This window comes from Pinus tabuliformis, chromosome 8 (assembly GCF_031772625.1).
Source record: "Pinus tabuliformis cultivar Carrire ecotype Pingquan chromosome 8, CPIR1, whole genome shotgun sequence".
Classification (NCBI taxonomy): domain Eukaryota; kingdom Viridiplantae; phylum Streptophyta; class Pinopsida; order Pinales; family Pinaceae; genus Pinus; species Pinus tabuliformis.
This window is the reverse complement of record NC_142294.1, coordinates 884,184,973-884,208,069: the sequence shown is the minus strand read 5'-3', so window position 1 is coordinate 884,208,069 and position 23,097 is coordinate 884,184,973. Positions and strand designations below refer to the sequence as shown.

The 23,097-nt window shown below is 39.0% G+C and overlaps 1 pseudogene; it reads right to left on the bottom strand.

The window, feature by feature from the left end:
- LOC149238379 (potassium transporter 7-like) overlaps nucleotides 1-22,567 on the bottom strand; it is a 78,220-nt pseudogene extending 55,653 nt beyond the window's left edge.
- Between the last annotated feature and the right edge of the window lie 530 nt (nucleotides 22,568-23,097).

Here is a 23,097-nt window from a genome sequence, read left to right as displayed (position 1 = left end):
AATTTTTCCTTAATTTCAGCTCCCTTACATGCTTTGATAGGATTGAACAAGGTGTTTTAGTGGGGAGGCAAATAGCAGAAAGCCTTCGACACCTTGAAAGAAAAGATTAGTACAACACCTGTATTAGCATTGCCTGATCTTCAAAGACCATTTGAGATCCAAACAGATGCTAGTGACTATGCCATGGGAGCAGTGTTGACACAGCACGGTAAACCCATATGTTATCATTCCAAGACATTTAATTCTGCAATAGTTAACTATCCTACATATGATAAATAATTAAATGCATTAGTACAGAGTGTGAAAAAGTGGAAACACTTAATGGGAAAAGAGACAGTAATACAAACTGATCATCAACCACTTCAATATCTACACTCCCAAACTAAGTTGCAGCAATCACGGCACTATAGATGGATGGGTTTTCTACAACAGTTTCATTCAGTCATCAGATATAAAAAGGACATACATAATAAAGTTGCAGATATGTTATCTAGACCTATTATAAATGCATCTACTATACTTAAGCATAATTATGTATTAAATGAGAGCTACATTGAACAATATGCTCAAGATATAGACTTTAAATATGTATATGCAACTTTAAGTCAAGGAAAATGAGTAGAAGAATTGGATTATCATGTAAAGAACCGACTCTTATACCATTGTGGGAAGTTATACATTCCACAAACTGAGAGAGTAAAGATAATTCTAGAAGCACACACTTCTCTAATATCAGGTCACTTTGGGGTAAGTAAAACAGTTGCATAGCTGCAAATATTTTGTTATTAACAAAAAATGAATGAAAAAATTTTTAGATATGTAATAGGGTGTACTATGTGTGCTAAAAGCAAGCCCAGCAATAGAAAACTAGGCTTGTACACTCCATTACCAGTTCCTTCTCACCCTTGGGAAAGTGTTTCCATGGATTTTGTTGGAGGACTGCCTAAATCTAGGAAAGGTCATGATTATCTATATGTTGTTGTGGATAGGTTCAGTAAAATGTGTATTTTGATACCTTGTAATAAATAGATTACAGCTGAACAAACTGCAAAACTGTTCTTTGAACATGTATGGGTTCATTTTGGATTACCCACTTCCATTGTATCTGATCAAGACACCCGATTTGTGGGGAAGTTTTGGTCAAGTCTATGGGAACTGATGGACACCAAACTGAAGAAAAGCACAGCTTTTCATCCACAAACTAATGGCCAGACAGAAGTAGTTAATAGGACAGTGATCCAGTTACTCAGAGGATATTGCAGCAAGCATCCTAAGATTTGGGATGAACATTTGTGTTATGTGCAACATGCTTACAACAGAGCAAAACATTCTTCTACACAGAGATCTCCTTTTGAGACCTGTTTTGGTTTCACACCAAGGTCTCCTTTGGATTTTGTCTTTGGTAAAGACACCACAGTTGAGGGACATAGTGATGTGGACAAGGAAACTAGGTTCATTGAACAAATCCAAGAGATCCACCAGGCAGTACAGGAACAACTGGAAAAGAGCCAAGCCAAATACAAGGCAAGGCATGACAAGCATCGGATGGAGCATAGTTTCCAAGTTGGTGACCAAGTCTGGCTGTATATCAGCAAGGACAAGATGCAAGGTGAAGGTAAAAAGCTAAAGCCTATCAGGTATGGACCCTTCAAGATACTTGAGAAGATTGGTGAGAATGCTTTTCGCCTTGATCTACCAGCTTACATGCACATCTACTCAGTCGTAAATGCATATTGCTTGATATTGTTTGAACCATCGCTAATTGAGGATCCTGAAGAGCTCGGTCAATTGCCTTCTATTGATGACCTGCTACTTGAATATCTTAATGAATTGCAAGAAGACACAGTTCTGGACAGGAAGGTGAGGACGACGCACAAAGGAGATGTTGAGTACCTCAGAGTTGGGCTCAAGGGTTCAAAGCCGAGTAATGCAAAGTGGATAGAGATTAGACAAGTGAGACAATTGTACCCTCACTTATTCGATGCTTGAAACCAACTTTTGGTGGTCCAAAATCTTTTTCAGTGGGAAGGCCGTGATCCGAATTGGATCCATCAAAATTATCCAAGTTCTATGACTGTATCAAATCAGGACAGACTTCGAATTTATGAACACAGAGTGATCAGGAAAACCTCTGGACAGTGGCAGTTTGCAGCCAGCAAGGAACGACGAGGACCTCGGTCAAATCACGTTGACTGAGGCCCATGGAAACCGCGCAGGAGGCAAAACTAGCAACTGGGAAGCCTGGATCGGGAAACGGAGGCCATTGCATCACTGGGCAAAACCCCTCGAGAAGGAAAAGCCCCGAAGCGCTCGATCACATGGGAAGCCGGGAAACCATGGGGAAACTGCTAAGGTGAAAGGCGGGTCCCGTGCTCCAAAAACCGGTGGTATATCGGAGGCATCCTTGGGTGGTAAGCGGATTTGGCAGAAAGCGAACGATTCCATTCAGCACACGATGCGTGTCCGGTGGATGAGAGATAAAACCGCCTCTCATCGCGCGCTAATGGTCGAGCAAGTAAACCGCACAAATGAGCGAACACCATAGGATCTAGGGGCTCCATATCTAACGGTGGAGATTGCACCCGATGGAGAAACCAGATTTGATACAGAAATTAAGCTGCATCATAAAGAAGTTTGAAGTCCGTTTTCACTGCTGAGTTGGCAGATGAGTCATTCCATAGTGTAACTAAAAAATAGAACTGTTGAAGAAGAGCTAGCACAGTTCACGAGAGGACAAGTGGCCACCTCCCTGTGAGACATTGGCGATGACACAGAGGCAGGGAACTCCAAGTGAAAAGCAACTGGTGATCCAAAGGGGCAGAAGAGGAAGTGAACAGTCAAGGACAGATTGGCTTTAAGCCATGGACAAATAGAGAACAGAACAAGGAAGAAGAGATGAAGAACCAGAGAAGAAATAGTGGAAGAAAAGGCAAAAGAGACAATGAAGCAAGAAGTAGAAAACAGAGAGTCGAGCTGACCTAAGGCAGCATCGAGTAGATAGAAAGCTTGAGAGGTTCAAGCAATCCCTGTGAGGATCTACCGAAAATTGAGTACCACATTGGGCTCCTCCCATTAAAAGACTAGAGAGGTCAAGACTTGGAAATTAAAAGAGTCTGTGCACTCTAGTGGCTTAGGGAATCCAAGAACCACCCTACCAAGCATTATCTGTTTCAGGAGACTCAAATTGAGCTCCTCATTGTAAATCTCTACTTTAAAGACACAATAAAAGAAGGCCATCACTGAAAAGATGGACCGGAGACGTAGCCCTGGAGAATAGGGTGAACTCCTTATTAATTTTTTGTGTTCTTGTATTTGCTTACTGTGCTTCCCTTAGTGTTTTCCATTTTCCAGTGTCTATGTATTTTGCAATGTAATCGATCCGTTGCCTAAGATAACATAGACACACACCAGCACATGAGTCTGTAATACCTTCATTCATTAATTATTTAACTAAGGTCACTTACGAGTGATTTTCAGATCAATGACAAGATCCTTCAATTAGAGAAAGCATTACTCAATGCAAAACAAAGCATTGATGAGGGATGGCAAGCATAGGTAACCCACTTGTAGAAATGTTTTTATGAGATTAAGCTTCAGCATGAAGCTGAAATCAAAAGCAAGAATGGCCAATTACACAACTCCAACTCAGGATTGATCAACTCAAAGATAATCCTAAGCTTGAAGATTTCAAAAAAGAAGTAGGGGATCTTAACACTCTCCTTACTCAGCATCAAATTGTTTTTTTCCAAAATTTAACAATAGTCAATGATCTGTATAAGACAAGTGATGCATAGGAGCTAATCCTCCAAGGATTCAGGATTCATAGAAGGAAATCCTTTTTTTTGAACTAGGATATGAAAATGAAACAGGCAGAGGACACCATATTTAGTGCAAGTGAAATCACAAATAACCTCACCGAAATCATTTGCAATAACCTTTTCAAGGCTAATTTGATTCAAGAATTCCCTACAGACACATTGCCAGATGTCAAAAAACTAATGAAACACTAGCAGGATTGGTCCAAGACGAAGGCAAATAACATCAAAAGTTATTTAAGCTAACTTTTGAATATTATTGGCAACACTTGGTCAAACTGCATAGTTAATGGCTTATGTTATGGTGCTTAACCAATACAACTTCTCATATGCTCCCAACACTCTATGATGCAGTTTATGCGGGACAAATGCGATTAAACCCAACTCGTCCTCCAAAATTAATGTTAGGTCCCTATAATACTAGTGTATTCCCTTATTATTATTGTCATTGTAGCCCCTTATTTTTATTGTTGTTCCCATGTTGTACCCATATTGTTATTAGTTTTCCCCAAGAAGTCCACTATTGTTATTGTTGTGCCATTACATAATTATTGTTATGTCAGCTCTGATTATATTGTGACCCCTTAGACTCCTATATATAGAAAGGAGGCCTTGTCATTTGTATCATTCAAGAATTTTTCATTTGTGTAATGTAAAGGAGCTTCCCCCCTCGAAGAGGCTACTTTTGAAGTTGTTGATCTATCTCTTTCTTCTATTTTGTGAGCTGGTTGCATAACAATTGGTATCAGAGATTTTGATTTTAGGGTTTCGCTGTTTCAAATAGGCCATCGTGGTATTTTCAATATAATGTTTTTTCTGCAAAGTTTTAGAAGCTTAAATTAAAACTAATTTGAGCCAAAATTGGGATGAACCTCGTGACCGGATTTCAGATCTTGTCTCACTATATTTTCGGAGATATGAACTGAGGAAGTTAGGTTTTTTGCAGGCTCCCGAATTCGATCTCAAACAGGCCACCTTGGGAAACTCGTCATAACTTTATCTCTGAGCATCATATTCAAATTTTGTAAAAATTGACAGAAATAGGATGGACTATAGTTTGTTGGATATTGTTTTTAGCACCGAAGGTTGAAACAGTGACATGTGGCACATTTTACAAGTTCACTCTACTGAACCAATCTCTAATTAGGTCATCACGGGAGATTGGGCATAACTCCTTCTTGGAGAATCCAATCGTGATCAGACTCTTGGGGTTGGAAAGAGGACTCAAAGGGATATCATAAGCTGAAATTTCATAACTTGGAAATTCGAAATTACAGAGAAATGGGCATTTCAAGATTGAGCTCATACAAAGAGAAAAAAAAAAGTGTAGTTTTTTTTTAAATTTGCATAAGTTTTGTTTGAGAAAGTAGTTTGAAGTGATTCAAAGGGAATTGTGAAGCATAATTATCATTCACTAATGAAACAGAGAAATAAAATGCAAACACATAGTAAGCAACCTGAATCTCTACTATGACACATGAAGAAGAGGAAGAAATGCAACATGATATATCAAAATTACGAGACCAAGTGCAACAAATTTCGATCTCACAAAAAGTAACTGAAGCCAATATGGATGGTTTAAAGAATGGCATGGAAGCTAATATATATGGTACAAAAGAAAAAATTAAAGGAAACATGGAAGCTTTGAATATAGATTTGAATAAGTTGCTACAAGAAATTCTTACTAACGACGAAAGGTAGTAAAGGAAAATCATTATGAGAACAAAAGAAATGTTAGTCATGATTTCAAGGACACTAACATTAGATTGAAGACCCACCATGTTCCAAATATCTATATGAGGAATTTTGATGGCAAGGATCTTGTAACATGGATACTACAGATGGAGCAATATTTCGATCTCCATAATGTGCAAAACACACAAAAGGTACGCATTGCAAATTTATATTTGGAACCCTAACAGTTTGTATGGTATCAATGGCTTTGCTCTCGTAAACAAATTTTCACTTGGGAAATTTTTATGGAAGAAATCATAGCACATTATGAGAATACAAAAAGCAACACTTTTTTTAGCCAATTAATAAATCTCTATAAAAGGGTTCAATGGTGGAGCACATTGAGGACTTCCAAAAATTGAATATAAGGGTAAAATATATTCCAGAGGAGCATAGGATTGATGTGTTCATAGGGACTTTAAAGGATAACATCCAACATGAGGTTTGCCTTTGAGAACCTGATTCATTAGAGAAGGCATTCAGGTTGAAAAGAAAAATTGAAAGCAAAATTATGGCAACAAGGAGGCCTACCACTCACAACTATAAAGATAGAAGTGTTGTTGCCTCTTGCCTTCCACAACCTACAAGGTTGACACCAAAACAATTGGAAGAAAAAAGAGAAAAAGGGCTTTGTTACAGTTGTGATAGAAAATACACTAAAGGTCATAAGTGTGTTGAGAATAAATTATTTTACATAGATTGTGAAGAGGAGGAAGAAAAGGGACAAGAAACATCAAAATAAGAGGATACACACCAGAAACAAACCCTAGAGAAAGAAGAAATGAACCCAACCATATCTTGTAATGCATTGGCCAAAATTACTACTCCTCAAACTATCAAGATAGAAGGACATATCAAGAAGAAAAAGGTAATAGTGTTGATTTGGGTAGTACCAATAATTTTATTCATTGTAAGATAGCCAAAGAATTGAATTGCTTCCTATATCCAACACTAGAGTGTCAACTGATGGCTGCAAATGGAGGAAAGTGCCATAATATCAACTTATCCAAGGGATAATATGTGTTGAATATTCCAATGCTTTCCATTCCAATGGGTGGTGTTGATGTTGTACTAGGAGTCCAATGGCTACAATCTTTGGGTACAATAGATTTTAATTTTCAAGAACTTTTCTTGAAACGTTTTTTGGAAGGAAAGGAATTTGAATTAAGGGGTATCCCAGGGAAACCAAGAAATTTAATGAGATCTAACGTCATGACAAAGCTTCTAAAGAAAAAACAACAAGGCGTAATTGCACAATTATGTTTGCTATAGGTTCCCACATATAAATCATATATTTCTCTAGATCTCCAAAAAGCCTTGGATGATCATTCCAAGGTATTTGAGACTCCCAAAGGCCTCCCACCTATTCATGAGGATGATCATGCTATTCATTTGATTCCAGGAAGTGTTCCTCCAAACATCAAGCCTTACAAATATCCCTATGCCCAAAAGAGTGAAATTGAACGTATGGTTGCAGAAATGCTAGAGGTTGGTATAATTCAATCCAGTCAAAGTTCTTTCTTTTCTCTAGTAGTATTGGTGCACAAGAAGGATGGATCATGGTGCATGTGTCCAAATTATAGGGAGCTCAACAAGCTCACTATTAAAGATAAATTTCCCATTCCTATCGTCAATGAATTATTGGATGAATTGCATGGAGCAATTTACTTCACCAAGTTTGACCTTCGTTGAGGATATCATCAAATTAGAATGAAGACTAAAGACATTCTGAAAACAACATTTAGAACTCATGAGGGTCAATCTGAATTTTTGGCCATGCCTTTTGGCCTTACCAATGCACCTTATACATTTCAAGGTTTGATGAATTCCATTTTAAAACCTTTCCTTAGAAAATTTGTGTTAGTATTTTTTGATGATATACTAATCTACAACAAGTCTTGGAAGGATCATGTTCAACATGTTGACAGAGTGCTAAAACTATTGGAGGAGAAACAATTATATGAAAAAACCTCCAAATGTTTCTTTGGAGTACAAGAGGTATAATATTTGGGTGATATTGTATCTCATGAAGGTGTTAAGGTAGACCCTAGAAAAATTAAAGCCATTAAGGAATGAAAATAACCCACATCCATAAAGCATCTATGAGGATTTCTCATGTTGACAAGGTATTATCACAAGTTTGTTAAGAATTATGGGAGAATAATAGCACCTCTAACAACATTACTGAAGAAAGATGCATTTTCTAGGACTCCAGAAGCAACGAATCCCTTTGAACATCTTAAAGAGGCAATGTGCCAAGCACTGGTCATAGCTATGCCAGACTTCACAAAAACCTTTATTGTGGAATGTGATGTCTTAGGAAATGGAATTGGTGTTGTTTTAAAGCAAGAATAAAGACCCATTTCTTTCAAAAGCCGTCCAATCATAGGAAAGTATTTACACAAAGATATTTATGAGAAGGAAATACTGGCAATACTACATGCACTTAAGAATTGGCGACCTCACCTAATGGGAAGACACTTCAAGGTAAAAAAAGATCATGATAGTCTTAAATACTTTTTAGAACAAAGATTATCTTCAAAAGAGTAGCAAAAATGTTACAAATATGTTGGGTTATGACTTTGAAATCATCTACAAAAAAGGAAAGAAAAGTGTTGTTGCAAATTCACTCTCGAGAAAGGATGAGGATGTGGAAATATTTCTTTGTTCCATTTCTATTATCCAACCAGATTGGATAAATGAAGCAAGGGATGAATGGAAGAATGACGAAGAAGTGTGGGCACTCATTCAAAATATGTAGTAAGATCCTAGTACATATGATACATTTAGCTGGAAAAATGATTCATTATGGTACAAAGATCACTTATACCTCTATAAGAATTCCCAACTCAAACAAAAGATTCTTTTGGAATTGTACACCTCTCCCTTAGGAGGGCATTTAGGATTTTTAAAAACTTACCACAGGGTTAAGAAAGAATTTTTTTGGGATGGCCTTAAATCTGATATTCAAAAGTTTGTGGCAATTGTTTGGTTTTCCAACAAAATAAAGTTGAGACAATTAAGACCCTGGGTCTATTACAACCTTTATTCATTCCAACTCAACATTAGGAGGAGGTTTCAATGGATTTTATCATAGGTTTAGCCAAGTTTGAAGGAAAGAGTGTCATCATGGTGATATTTGATAGACTTATCAAGTATCCACACTTTTGTGCTTTATCTCATCCATTTAAATCCAGTACAGTTGTTACTGAATTTATGGAAAAAATTCAAAAGCTACATGGAAACCCAAAGATTATTGTAAGTGACATAGATCTTATTTTCACTTGAAATTTTTGGATAGAATTATTTTCTTGTCTGGATACTCAGTTAGCTCATAGCTCATCTTATCATCCTCAATCTGATGGGAAAATTGAGATAGCGAACAAATAATTGGAAGGATATCTTCGTTTCTTTGTATCTGATAAATAGACACAATGGGTCAAATGGCTACCTCTGGCTAAATGGTGGTATAACACTTCCTTCCATACTACAACAAAAATGACCCCATTTATGGAACTTTATGGATATCATCCATTGTCCATCACATCATATTTAAGAGAAAATTCTAAGATTCAAGTAGTGGAAGATTACATCAAGCATCAACAAAAAGTTCTCCGACTCTTAAAGGATAACCTCACTTTGGCACAGAATAGAATGAAACAACAGTCAAATCAACGACTACAACCATACAAAAAAAATTCCATAGATCAACTAAGCTTGTGTTAGGAATAACAATAGGTGACTGGGTATTTCTACGACTACAACTATACAAAAAAATGTCCCTCAAGCAAGCTAAGAAGGATAATAAATTATCACCAAAGTATTATGTTCCATACAAGGTGTTGCAAAAGATTGTTACTATGGCATACAAATTGGAACTTCCTGCATCTTCCCGAGTGCACCCAGTTTTCCATGTTTCATGCTTAAAGAAGGTTATAGTTGACAAGCTCCCAGTTCAAACAACATTTCCAGAACTTGAGGAGGAAGGAAAAATAATATTGGAACCTAAAGTAGTCACAAAAACAAGAACTCGACAACTACGAAATCGATCAATTTCAGAGTATCTCATCAAGTGAAAGAACTTACCTGCTAAAGATCCCACATGGAAGGATGAGAATTTTATACAGAATCATCCAGAACTACTCAAGCGTTAAGGACAACACCTTTTTGAAGGAGAGGGGCATGTTAGGTCCCTATAATACTAGTGTATTCCCTTACTATTATTGTCGTTGTAGCCCCTTATTGTTATTGTTGTGCCCATGTTGTCCCCATACTGTTATTATTGTGCCCCATAGAAACCCGCTATTTTTATTGTTGTGCCTTTACATTATTATTTTTATGTTTCCGTTGATTATATTGAGACCCCTTATACTTCTATATATGGAAAGGAGGCCTTGTCATTTGTATCATTCAAGAATTGTTCATTTGTGTAGTGTAAAGGAAGTTTCCCCCTCGAAGAGGCTACTTTTGAAGTCGTTGATCTATCTCTTTCTTCTATTTTGTGAGATGGTTTCATAACAATTAAATCCCATGATAGATATCTATGAACTCAGGCAGCAAATGAAAGGACAACAGGCTTCTCATTCTGGATAATTTGTTCCAACAGACTCTATTTTTATCTTTTAGTTTTATTTTAAGGATGGTTTGTTTGAACCTCCTCAATATTTCAAGTATTTGTTATCTTTATAGTTGATCATTTAATTATAAATACCCCTTCGTGTCTTTTAGAAAGGGGTTCTAAATTTTTTTAAAGACTTAAGAGATTTGCACTATTGTACCTTTTGAATCATAACAATAGGAAAGTTGAACCAAGACTATTTTTCTTATGAGCAGAGTACTGATATATCAGGTATTATTACCTTTTTGTTATTGTTGTGTTTATATCTGATTAATAATTACATGTTTTCCTTACTATTTTGATATGTATGAGCTTATATGGAGTTGAACACTTATTCACTATTGAAGAGTATGAAGTTGTTATTTTTGAATGCATTGTGAAAGCGATGAAATTTTATATGCGATATGTATTCACAATTAATTTGATTAACTATTTAATCTAATTAATTATCTTTCTTGCACTTACTTCTTGAATCTCTAGATGATCTATATTGTTTATCATATTAGAGAATATTTCAATCACACATATAAAGATAAGTTAAATCCCAGGAAATATAGAGCTAGTAATATATATATATATATATATATATATATATATATATATATATATATATATATATATATATATATATATATATATATAGATATATATAGATATAGATATATGTTTGTACTCCTGTATTTTTATTCATCACATCCATTTTACCCATATTATACTTCAAATTCCATTATATACTCAGAAACTGGTCCCATTATCCCTAGTCAGAGCCACTATTCCAAATGGAAAAGGAACATTTTTCAAGTTCCTGGCCGAGTGGTTATCCCCAATGTTGAGGTAGCGACATTTCGAGTCTTCAACAGGATCCAAGGGACCTGCATACTCTAGAGAATGAGGGAGAGTAGACTGTAATCAGACCTGAGCTAGATACATAATAGTATTTAAATCCTATCAAGACAACGAAGGTAAATATCCACTATGACAAAAGCCCAAAAATGGCTTCGATAGGGGATTATTGGGATGATGAGATAATGGAGAAGATAACAAATCTACCGAGAGAATATCAAAATCTATTTCCAAAAACCTTTGCAGAGATGAAAGGCATAGTTGGTGAACTAAGAAAGATGAATATTCCTTTAAGGCCGAATGTGATTCTTGTCGAGTAGAGACCAAATGACTAAATCCAATCTATAAGCAGAAGATAAAAAATGAATTGGGCTAGATGTTAGAGATGGGGATCATTGAATTAGTAGAGGAATAATAGTGGATCAATCCTATGGTGGTGAAAAATAAGAAAATGAGAGACATCTGAATGTGTGTTGATCTCAAAAAGCTCAATGTGCATGATCCATTTCCTACGCCTTTCACTTGTGAGGTTCTTGATGATGTTGGTGTTTAGGAGGCATATTATTTTATTGATGGATTTTGGGTATGAACAAATTTGGATTGCTAAGGAACATCATTATAAAACTACTTTTTCTACTGAGTGGGATTGTTATCAACACATAGTGATGTTGTTTGGTCTAAGTAATGATCTAACATTTTTTTCATGGATGGTCGTAGAATAATTCGAGTTTATACATAAGTTCTTGTAGAAATTTTGAATAATTTAACACATATTCAACAGAGATTATCCTGATCATGTACTATTGCAGAATACATACACAATACATAAGCTCCTCTATGTTGATCATCAATATAGCAGCATCAATAACAATAAAACATCAAGATCATTCACACACTAACACAGTATGTAACCCGGGGAAAGCATCTCGCTAAAAACCCCACACTATCTGTATATTAATGATTGAGAACATGTAACATTACAAAGTACAATGCTTATCACAAGCAATCCAGTACCAGCTCCACCTGTTACACATAATACAACTCAGATCTGATCTCCAAATCTATTCCACTGCTTGCCTGCCTCTCCAGCTCAATACCTGCTCAAGAACTGATGAGAATGGTTTACCAAACTCGTATTTCACCTGCAAAGAATCACTCACACTCTTTTGGACGTGAGCACAGGCTACAATTCTTGATATTGGCCAATTCATTAGCATACTCAATCCCTCTGATTGTGCAAATCATCATGCACAACTATAGTCACAACTAATAGCAATCTGATCCTCTAACACATGTCCCTGCTGAACTGAACATGCACTGACATGCAACTGAGTTAAATTATGTATTCTATAGTTGCATTATGAGTTAATAACTTGTGAATTAATTAATAACTAATTCACCCAACTCATCTCTAGTCTATTTGCCAGTTAGACTAAATACAACCAGTTTAACAAAGCTAAATTGAACACAACTCCATCAACTACACCTCCAGTCCACTAAACTCAACTCACTTGAGTTCTAACTGAAGTCCTGCATGCAAATATTAGTCATCCCATAGGTAACCACGTATTTCCTTCTGGGATCTGCATGTACCACATCCGTAGCTCATCCTGAAGTGCTCCAAGAGAATAAGATCAAGTTTATAGTCCAAATATTATTATGAGACAATAATATTTGACTTTTCTATTTTTGACAACCAGTCTAAAAATAGACTTTGATCACTCACACTGTGATCACTCACACTGTGGTCACCCACATTGTGATCACTCATACTGTGGTCACCCACACTGTGATCATCCCTGTTGGGATCAAAAAATAGAACTTGCGCCATAATTTTCGTACGGGCCCACTTAGAGAAGGCGACTCTTTTCACTAAGCTCCATCATCTTGTTGTAATCTCAACACTCCCTATCGACAAGATATGGATTATCAGCAACCCCTATCCTGCCTCGGTGGTACTCGAATTTGCTCCTAGTGAGAGCCTTCGTCAGAATATCAGCATCCTGATCCTCCTTTGGAATGTATGAAACCAACATGATCCTCCGCTGCACACAATCTCTGATATGATGGTACCTGATGTCAATATGCTTAGATCTATCATGAAATACAGGATTAGCCGAGAGTTTACTGCAACTCTGGTTATCACATTAAATCACAGTAGGATCCAAATGAGAACCGAACAAACCAAAGGATCTTCCTCATCCATATCGCCTCGCATGCAGCCAAACTTGTTGCCATATACTCGGCCTCCGCTAAACTGAGTGCCACGGATCTCTGCTTCCTGCTGTACCAAGAAACTGTTGTCGATCCAATACTGAAGACCCCTCCTGATGTGCTCTTTCTGTCTGTTGGGCTCCCTGCCCAATCTGCATCCGTGAAGCCACATAGCTTCACCTCATCCTCCTGTCTGTACCATAAACCATATCCCGATGTGCCTCTCAAGTAGCGCAATACATGCTTGCCCGCCTTCCAGAAGAGCTTGGTAGGCTTAACCATAGCTTGTGAAAGCTGGTTAACTACATAGCATATATTAGGTCGTGTATTAACCAAATACATCAGTGACCCCACCAACTGTCGATAAACAGTGGCATCCACTTCTTCTCCCGAAGTGGCATCCTCCTTCCTCCAACCTCCAGGAAGAGGAGTATCAATAGGCTTGCAGCCATGCATGTTGAACTTCTCCAGTATCTCCCGAGCATACTTGCCCTGAGAAACAAATAGTCCACCACTGCGCTGCCATATTTCCAATCCTAAGAAATAGCGAAGGAGGCCCAAATCCTTCATCTCAAACTCTGTAGCAAGATCCTTCTTGCATGACAGTATCAACAGCTCATCACCCATTAGAATCAAATCATCAACATACAGTACAATGATAAGAAACTTACCCTCCACCACAATCTGGTATAGGTTAGGATCCGCCTCGCTCTTGGAGAATCCAAGTCCTGTGAAATAGCTGTCTATCCATGTGTACCAAACACGTGGTGCTTGCTTCAACCCATACAGCGCTCTCTTGAGCCTGCACACATGCGACTCGTTGCTAAAGACCTCAAAGCCTTCGGGTTGCTCAATGTACACCTCCTCCTCAATGACTCCGTTGAGGAACACAGTCTTCACATCCAGTTGATGAATGTGCCATCCCATCTGCGCTGAGAGAGCAAGAATCGTCCGTATGGAAGAATACCTTGCGACAGGTGCAAAGGTCTCCTCATAATCGATCGCTTCTATCTGTGAAAAGCCTCGGGCAACAAATCTTGCCTTGTACTTCTCCACACTCCCGTCAGCTGCTTGCTTAACTTTGTAGATCCATCTCGAACCCACCATTGATTTCCCTTCCGGTCTAGGAACAATCTCCCATGCACTGTTTCTGACAATAGAATCATACTCTTCCACCATGGCGTCTACCCATGCGGGATCCTCCATAGCTTCCTCGAAAGAGGATGGCTCAGTCACAACACACTTGCTCATAAGAGCCATGTATCCAGTGTACCGATCAGGTGACTGTCTCTGCCTACGTTGGGCTGTAGGTGGTCCTACAACTTTCTCTGCATCTTAAGCCAGTCACTCAGCTTCTATCAAGCGCTTTCGCCCTCTGATGGTTGGTGCTGCATGAGTGGTCTCTTCCACTCCATGAACCTCGTCTTGTGGCTGATCCACGTCCTGAAGCTCATCCTTAGGAACTAATAGCTCCTCATATGCATGCAAGTGTAGCTCCCTCTCAAGCAAACACTTCATGGCTTTCTCCTCCTGAAATTTTATATCCCGTCGCACGACAGTTTTACCACTGTCTGGCAAATACACACGATAGTTGTGGGGTGTATCAGTGTACCCCACAAATATCCCAACCTCTGCGGTGGACTCCAACTTCTTCCTGGCATCCTTCGTCACATGCATGTAAATGTTACCACCAAAAATCCTCAAATGAGAAAGATCAGTCTTCTTACCAGAATAAGCCTCCTCGGGTGTACTCATGCCAAGTATCCTATGAGGTTCTGCACATAAACTGTTGTATTGCATGCTTCCGCCCACAAGTGAAGGGGTAGGCTTTGATCATGCAAAATTGCCCGTGCAGCACCCACAATCATTCTATTCTTCCGCTCAGCTACCTCGTTCTACTGTGGGTTATGGGGAGCTATGAGCTCTCTACGAATCCTTTCTGCCTTGCAGAAATCCTTGAACTCGTCCGAGATGTATTCACCACCATTATCACTCCTAAGAGCCTTCACCTTCTTCCCCGACTCCTTCTCGACCAGTGCTTTGAATTCACAGAACTTTGAATATGTCTCGCTCTTCTTCTGCATGAAGAAGATCCAGCACTTACGAGAGAAATCATCAACAAAAATCACATAATACCTGTGTTTTGTTGTCGAAGCAACTGAGAAAGGTCCACACACGTCTGTGTAAATTCTCTCAAGGATCGTCGTGGCACGACTATCCTTCTCGTGAAAGGTGGCTTTCACAAACTTCCCCAAAGTACACCCCTTGCACTGATCTGACTACGCAAGTGTGCCTTTAGGAAGCCCTGTAGTGATCTGCTGCAGCATCTTCAAGGCTCCATGGTGAAGGTGACCCAATCTCCTGTGCCACAACTCACCATCATCCCGGCTCACCAATCCTTCTGCCTTGCCTTCCATTACTGCGCATCCATCTACATGTAACTGATAAAGGTTCCTCACTCGAACCCCTATCTTTCGGGTCTCACCAGTTGTCTTGCTGCGCAGGAAAGCCTTTCCCTCGTTGAAAACAACATCATACCCCTTGTCTTCTAACATCGCCACTGAGATAAGATTCTTCTTCAATCCTGGAACATGCATGACTTCCTTCAATACGAAGGGTTTACCAGACTCCCTCTCAAAGGAAATGGTACCGATACCGGTCGCACTGTATCTACCATCATCGCCCATCTCGATGTGCACACCAAGATCTTTGTCCTCCAGATCAGAGAACAAATATCTATCTCCCGTCATGTGAAAAGACGCACCACTGTCCAAAAACCACACTGATCCCATCACACTTGAAACCCAACATGCAATCAATGAAAAATCAAGCTCAAACTGTGAGGCTAGAGCCTCTCCTTCTGAAGACCTAGCAGCCTACTTGTTCTTCTTCTTCTACGGACAATTAGTGGCATAGTGTCCGTGCTGGTGACAGTGAAAACATTTCACCTTGGACATATCCTACTTCTTGCCTTTCGCACCAGACTGAGAAGCTTTCTTGCTCTTCCCTTTCTTTGCTTTGGCAGCCAAAGCACAATTCTCTTCATCAGCTCCCTTTGACGAAGATCTGTCCCTCGTACTCCGCCTAATCTCCTCCTGCACAAGATCTGACCATAGTCTTTCCCATCCTGGAAATTTCTCCCGACCATTGACAGAGTCCTAATAGGAAAGCCAACTCTTCGGAAGACCAAGGAGAGCCAATCTCACCAAGTCCTCATCATCGACAGTAACCCCCACACTTCCCAGCTCATCTCGACACTGAGTGAACTTCGTGAGATACTTGGGAATACTGTCACCCTTCTCGCATTTGATGTTTCTGAGTTTATCTTTGAGCGCCAGCTTCCTCTGATCGCCCTTGCTTTGGAATAATTCTGTTAATGATTTCCACATCAAATATGGAGTAGCCTTTCCATGGAGGCTGGACACAATGTGATCCTTCACGCCCTCCAATAGAATCCTTCGACATTTTGCGGTCTTCTTTTGCCAAACTTCCACCTCAGCATCATCAGTAGGCTTTGGGATATCCATATCTATGAACTCCTTCAGCCCGTTATCATCCAATACTGCCTCCATCTTGTCCTTCCATGCAATATAGTTTGAGTTGCCCTCAAGAGCATACTCCAATCACAATCCGTTGAAAGACATTGTTGCGTTGTCACCAAGAAAACACTGCTGCAAATTCAAATTCCTCCAGCAACCAACTCAACCGCCTCGGATCTAAGATTCGTGAGAACACAATATTTCTCGTACAAAGATTGACTATATGGGCATTCACCGGATATCTCACCTTCCAAAGGAAGAATGAATCCAGAGGCTACCTAGCTCGATTACAGACTCTGTCTGAAGAAATAGAATGTAAAAACTTCCTGAATAGTAGATCTAATGATCAACAGCTCCGATACCATGTAGAAACTTTTTCTACAATTATCTAGCTCGCTCTGATACCATGTAGAAATTTTGAATAATTTAACACATATTCAACAGAGATTATCCTGATCATGTACTATTTCGGAATACATACACAATACATAAGCTCCTCTACGTTGATCATCAATATAGCAGCATCAATAACAATAAAACATCAAGAGCATTCACACATTAACACAGTATGTAACCCGGGGAAAGCATCTCGCTAAAAACCCCACACTATCTGTATATTAATGATTGAGAACTTGTAACATGACAAAGTACGATGCTTATCACAAGCAATCCAGTACCAGCTCCACCTGTTACACACAATACAGCTCAGATCTGATCTCCAAATCTATTCCACTGCTTGCCTGCCTCTCCAGCTCAATACCTGCTCAAGAACTGATGAGAATGGTTTACCAAACTCGTATTTCACCTGCAAAGAATCACTCACACTCTTTTGGACGTGAGCACAGGCTACAATTCTTGATATTGGCCAATTCATTGGCATACTCAATCCCTCTGATTGTGCAAATCATCATGCACAACTATAGTCACAACTAATAGCAATCTGATCCTCTAACACCTGTCCCTGCTGAACTGAACATGCACTGACATGCAACTGAGTTAACTGATGTATTCTATAGTTGCATTATGAGTTAATAACTTGTGAATTAATTAATAACTAATTCACCCAACTCATCTCTAGTCTATTTGCCAGTTAGACTAAATACAACCAGTTTAACAAAGCTAAACTGAACACAACTCCATCAACTGCACCTCCAGTCCACTAAACTCAACAACCTTGAGTTCTAACTGAAGTCCTGCATGCAAATATTAGTCATCCCATAGGTAACCACGTATTTGCTTCTGGGATCTGCATGTACCACATCCGTAGCTCATCCTGAAGTGCTCCAAGAGAATAAGATCAAGTTTATAGTCCAAATATTATTATGAGACAATAATATTTGGCTTTTCTATTTTTGACAGCCAGTCTAAAAATAGACTTTGATCACTCACACTGTGGTCTCCCACACTGTGATCACTCATATTGTGGTCACCCACACTTTGATCATCCCTGCTAGGATCAAAAAAATAGAACTTGCGCCATAATTTGCCTGCGGGCCCACTTAGTGAAGGCGACTCTTTTCACTAAGCTCCATCATCTTGTTGCAATGTCAACAGTTCTTGGAGGCATACATTGATGATTGGACTGTGTTAAAATTGTTAAAAAATCATATAGAGGTACTGCAATTGATGTTAGATAGTTGTCAACGATTGCATATTTATTTGAATTTGAAGAAGTACATTTTATGTTCTCCTTTTGGAATTTTATTAGGTCACATTGTGTGTAAGAAAAGGTTGTTGGTGGACCATACAAAAATTGAAATTATTCTCAATATTACTCCTCCCACTTATCCTAAGTGGTTATGGTCCATTTTGGGTCATACTGGTTATTATCAAAAATTCATTGAGGGGTATGCTTGCATAACCATGCCCATGGAACTACTAATGAAGAAAGATGTACCCTTTCACTGGATGGGAGAATGTTAGCTGACCCTTGACACTTTGAAGGAGAATATGGTCAATGCACAAATTTTGATTTTTCTAGGCTAGGCAAAGGAATTTCATGTGCATATGGATGCTTCATCTTTCGCTATAGGAGCTATTTTAGTGAAAACAGGAGAAGGAAACTTGGACCAACCGATTTATTTTTCCAATATGAAGTTATCAATAATGGAGCAGAACTATACAACTTGAGGGCACCGATGCTTTGCCATGGTCTATGCATTGCATAACTATCAACACTACCTTATGTGGAATAAATTTAAGTTATACATAGATCATTCAACATTGAGATACATTTTGAACAAGCCTGTGTGTCCAGTGGGGGGCACATATATAGGTTGTTATTATTGTTTCAAGAGTATGATTTTGAGGTGGTAATCAAGCCTGGGTGGTTACATGTAGGCCCAGATCACTTACTAGAATCACCACAAGACAAGATGCCCAAAATATAGATGACAATTTACTTGATGCACAATTGTTTTCCATTACAATGGTCGATGTCTAATTTAATAAAATTAATCAATTTACTAGTAGCATGGTTGTTATAGTCGAGTACAATGTTGTGCAGAAGAAATAGTTGGTCGTTAAGTCTACATATTGTTAGCTCATCGCAAGATTCCTGTATAAGTTAGGCATTGATGGAATTTTGATATACTATAGCATGCGAAAATGATGATATTAATAGAAGTGCATGAAGTAATTGCAAGAGGAAATTACACAGGGATAGATACCACACAAAATATTATATGTGCAGCTTTGTGGTGGCCAAATTTACACGCTGATGCTAAAGAGCTTTGTAGAAGCTGTGAATTTTGTCAAATAGTAGGAAAGCCTTCTTAGAGAGATGAGATGCCCTTACTTCCCCATATTACACTTAATCCTTTTGATAAATGGGAAATATAATTTGTGGGTCCTATTACCTAACCAAAAAAGAGATCTAGTGCAATACATTTAATTTACTGCAAGATATTATTTGACCAAATGGGAAGAAGTAGCACTAGTGAGGGATTGCAATAGAGAGACTGTTGCACATTTTTTGTTTGGAAATGTTGTCTCCATATTTGGCTATCCTAGAATCTTGATGATGAATATGGCGCGCATTTCATAAATAGGACCACTACAACATTGACCTGGGAGTTTGATATTTATCATCAAAAAATTACCCCATATCATCCACAAGCAAATGGTACAATGGAGGCATTCAATAAAATATTGCATAATTTCATGACAAAGGTTTGTAATGCAAGTAGAGATGATTGGGACCTTAGAATACCTACATTACTTTGGGATTATAGTACAACTTATAAATGGTTGATTAGGAAGACATCATTCCAACTGGTGTACAGATAGGGAGCCATGGTTCCCATGGAGTTTTTGGTACCTGTTTGTGGATAATGAGTTTTACATAGATGATTGAATGAGGTTCCTTGGAGCACTAAATTGAAAAATTGATGTAGTTGGAGGAGGATTAGAGGGTTGTAATTTTTCATCAAAATGTGAAATGGGCCAGAGATAAAGCTTGGCATGATCGATGTACCAAGTAGAAAAAATTTCAACCTGGGGACCTAGTTTTGCTTTATGAAAATAAGTTAGGTTCGTTTGAGGGGTCTTGACCCAGGTTCAGGGTTAGTTGCACCAACCAACAAAACCCTAAATTGTTGGCCCTTTCGGAAAGAAACCCGCATAGTGCAGGTTGCAGTCTCACCCGAAGCAGTATTGGGGGATGACAGAACTAGGTTCCTACATCCAAAGGTCTATGTGATAGGTTTCAGTTACTTCTAGGGATTTATCCTGACCTTCGTGAACCCTAACCCTTAAAATGCATAAATCACGGTAAATTACAATGAATAGAATCTAACCCTTCGTGGATTACTTTAAACATTCATAACATCAAGTAAACATGTAGATCTACCACTTGTGTGCATCAATTAAGTGTTTGTTTAGATAAATGCAGAAATCAGAGTGAAGACATATAAATTTCATAAGTAAACATAAAGGCATAAATACACAAATATCGCTCCAAAATAGTCTTTATTAGATATAATCCTTGTATTACAGACTCTTCTTCCCTGTGCACACAGTTGTAGTGCCACGCACACTCAGCTTGCAGACTTACCAAGTTCTCTGTGCACACAGCTATAGGAGCCTTCCCCTTCGCCTAAGTATAGAAAACAAACTTTTCTACCTTAGACTACTTTCACATACAATGATCTTTAATTCTTAGCTACTTCCTATGACTCTCTATGACTCCTTTTTATAGCTTCTGCTTTTACAATACCATGGTTCACGAACCATGCACGGGTCACAAAACACCTTAACTTCTAACAAATTAAGGGGCTTTAACCTTCTTAAATCCCCTTTAACTCTTATGACCTTCATGCTCCACTCCTCAAAATGTGGAGACTTTACATAAGTAACAAAAATGACTACAAAATTTACCCAAAGGGACCCTGTCCCAATAGGCCCCCAACACAAAGTCATGACTCGAGTCACTCAACTGGTGGTGCCTCAATCTTTGCCTGCAGCTCACTGAATTCAATCTTTACAACTTACATATCTGTTGTCACCTGCATAGTATCTTGACGCACTTCCTCAAACAATTTTTTAGTGGTTGGGCCTTCAACTGCAAGGCTCATGGTCCTTTGTGTTTCTTGCATCCCCTTCGGTTTTCTCTACATTGAAAGGGTCAACTAACTGGCCTCATCCGCTTGAGTTTGTGTACTTGAAGATATGATCGCTTCCTTGCGACACAGCTCATCAATTTCATTCTAGATGATCTTTCCTTCCTGTAATATAGTGAACCTTTGCATTGGTACTAAGGTTTGCTTTGTCGATCAGATTCCATCGAAATGCCTCTACTTCTCTCTGATGTTTGCACCAATCTTCTATAGAGTTGGATCCTCCTACAGCGAGGTTTATAATTCCATGGCCTCAAATAGCTCAGTGCAGCCCTTGACTGCAACCTCCAAAGTGGCCATCTCTTCTTTGATAACAGCTCCATGCTACTCTCTAACTTCTGGAGGAGTAGTGGGCTACAACTTTAGTTGTAACTTTGAGATTTGTAGCTACAACTCAAACCTAACTTGGTCAATTTCTTCGTTAGACTATTTAACTACAATGGCCAGCTATTGAATTTTCTCCGTAGAGGCCACTTCTGCTAGGATCTTGAGCTCTGGAAGCTCACTATAAGAATTTGCAATAGTAGCCTCCAACTATTGACTTCGCGTTGTGACCTCCTCCTTTTCCTTGAGGGCCTATGCCTTTTCCTCAAATATCTTATGGTTATTGGTTTTGACCTTGTTGATTACCAGCAACACGCATTGCTTTCGAATCCTGAGTTCGTCGAACACCCCTTGGCGTAGCTTGTGCAAAGTTTGAAGGGGAAGCGCAGCCAGATTCAGACTCATATTCTTCATATGTAGTAGGTATGCCTTCTCTTCAGCTGAGTCCTCGCATAGGGACCATTCTAGAATGTACATCATGTAGAGATCAAGGGTGATTTCTATGTCCAGAGCTTACCTGCTCGCTTGATTCAGGCTCACTTGTTTCCCGCTCACTTGTCCCACACTTGCTTGAATGAAACTTATTTGGACCTATAATTCCCACAAGCCCTATTGTACCTTCCCTAATGTTTTATACTACTGCACTTCAAAGTGGCTCATCAAATTCATCATTGCATCACATACCACATCTCCAATGTCATCTAGGTCCCCCTTAGTGAGGACCAAAGGAGTTGTGCCCGCTGCATTGTCTGATTTTTGCTTATTGTGCAGCCCTGTTGCACTCCTTTTCTGCCTCTTCTTGATGATGAAGGGTGACTCCAAGTCATCGCCCCCTTCCTCTTCCCCTATAAGCTCTTCCTCCATGTCTGTGCACTTGGTGTCTAACTCGTCGAGGTCAATGGTGGCCTGCGACGTAGTCTTTTCCTTAGCTGCTTCTTTTTCCTTTGCAGTAGTCACTTCTTTCTCCTTAGTAACCACTTCTTTCTATTGCACTACCTTTTCTCTTGCCGCATTCTTTTCTTTGGCGGAAGACTTCTGTGCTTCCTTCTTATTTTCTATTGTTGTCAATGTTGTTGCCTGCATTGCTTCACCTTCAGCAGCCTTTCTCATACTTGCACTGGCATCTGAGGGGGTCATCCAGTCACTTGGCCACTTACTAACCACCACTATGATATCATCTTCAGTGACTAGATATGGCAACTTGTACCATATTCCCTGACCATCCTTCTTTGCGCGATTATGCAGATCATGGAAATCTGCCTTAAAGTCTGCGAAATTGGCATACTACTTGTTGTGGAGGTAAATCCCCTCTACGGACAGAGGCGATCCCTACTAGTCCCAATAGGGTCTAGCAACAATCAAACAATGCTAACACGCAGGTTCCTAATTACACA